Source organism: Ictidomys tridecemlineatus, chromosome X (genome assembly GCF_052094955.1).
Source record: "Ictidomys tridecemlineatus isolate mIctTri1 chromosome X, mIctTri1.hap1, whole genome shotgun sequence".
In the NCBI taxonomy this organism is placed as follows: domain Eukaryota; kingdom Metazoa; phylum Chordata; class Mammalia; order Rodentia; family Sciuridae; genus Ictidomys; species Ictidomys tridecemlineatus.
In genome coordinates this window covers 53,096,767-53,098,539 of record NC_135493.1, presented here as the reverse complement: position 1 = coordinate 53,098,539, position 1,773 = coordinate 53,096,767, and the positions used below count along the sequence as shown (strand labels likewise).

Sequence of the window (1,773 nt, the reverse complement as noted above, 5' to 3'; positions counted from 1 at the left end):
TAAATGCATAGTAAGTAGTTAATATATGAATAGAAGTGGCTGTAGTTGTTATTGTTTTATTAGAGGATCTTTAGAAATCCCACAGGAGCAAACTGGGAAGGGGAAAGGACAAAGAATAAAGAATGAGTAATATATCTCATATGTGTATAGCAAAAGAAAATAATGGCTTATGAGCCAATTTCTTCAACTTTTCCAGATAATTCTATGAAGAATGTAAAGTAACCTTTCTTGTTCATCAACAGCTTCTCTCTTTTTGAACAATCAGGGTTATTCAATAAAAGCTGAAACATGATTTTGCAAGCATTTTTGCTTTTTTGTGAAATATATGCCACATTCTTAGGGGAATTTAATCAAAAGCTGATGATTCACATATTCCTAAAAAAATCAAAACTGATTTTGGAGAAGCGTTTTGATATTCAAAAGCTTTTTATTCTTATTATAACCATAACTCCACCCTCTGGAAAAATAGGTTATTATATTTCTTAAGTAAATTGATTTACCATCAAGATTTGGTTTCAGACTGTGAATTTCTGAATTTTTTCAGGGGTAATAGGGAGAGAAAGTGATGTTTTGAATATTGTAGAATGAACCATTTCCAACCATAAGAAATTATTTCAACAGACGCAGAATTTCTGAGAGTCAGGTGATTATATAAGAGAAACTGGATTGCCTGTCTCTTTATTCTCCTGAACACCCACAGAGTATTCAAAAACACCCATCTGAAAAGTATTTTAACTAACATATTGGCATAGAATGTCACAGACAAACTAAGAAACAAAATAATTATAAATGGACAAGAATGGTATATACATGCAAAAAATCATGAAAACTGGTGATTAGAGCAAGCATCCAGTACTTAGAACCACAAAGGAAGTTGAAGAAAAGGTCAAAATATGTATAATTATGATTTTTGTCATAGTATAGTAGCTTAAAATTGAGTTTTCAACTATAGAAATAATCTTTGCAGGGATATGGAGAAACATTTTATTTTTGATTTAACAGAACTTCAACCACCATTTAATGACTAAAAAGTTATGGAGCTACTACTGCATTTATTTCCTGGGCAATCAGATAGGTACTTTCTGGCACACAGTGAGAAATATGCTTCTGTGAGGCCTTCATCAAGATTTTGTTCCACGGTCCTGCCAAGAAGTAGGTCTGATACCTGATTACTTCCCTTAATCTAGCAGCCTTTATTTTTCTAATAATGAACTATAGAAATGATCCCTGAAAGTACAGTCTTTAGCAGTCCATATTCTTTTTTTTTAGAGAGAGAGAGAATTTTTTTAATATTTATTTTTCAGTTTTCGGTGGACACAACATCTTTATTTTATTTTTATGAGGTGCTAAGGATCGAACCCAGCGCCCCGAGCATGCCAGGCGAGTGCATTATGGCTTCAGCCACATCCTCAGCCCCCATATTCTTTTAAATGTTCCTTAACATGTTAGGTTTGGGGGTATAGAATTTTAAAATAACAAAAGCAAGTCACAGGCAGAAATGCAGATAGTCCAGAGTCTTGCTTCTCCAAATGTTAGCCTGATGTTAGTAACACACATAAAGGAGACTGATTTCTCAAGGGAGCATATGGACTCAACCACATTGTAATAATAAATACATAATGTATGTTTCTTAGTTCCCAGAGATTAAAAAAAAACACAGTTGCTGAAATATCTGAAGTCTGCATTTCAACATAATCCTCCTCTGTAGGTATTTATATATGGAACCTAAGTTATAGTCAGAAAGTGACTTGGTAAGAATGGAATCAAAACAGG

General features: G+C 33.3%; 1 pseudogene; it reads right to left on the bottom strand.

Annotated features, from left to right (window-relative positions):
- Positions 1 to 1,067: 1,067 nt before the first annotated feature.
- On the bottom strand, positions 1,068 to 1,243 carry LOC120891242 (small nucleolar RNA U3; annotated as a pseudogene).
- Between the last annotated feature and the right edge of the window lie 530 nt (positions 1,244 to 1,773).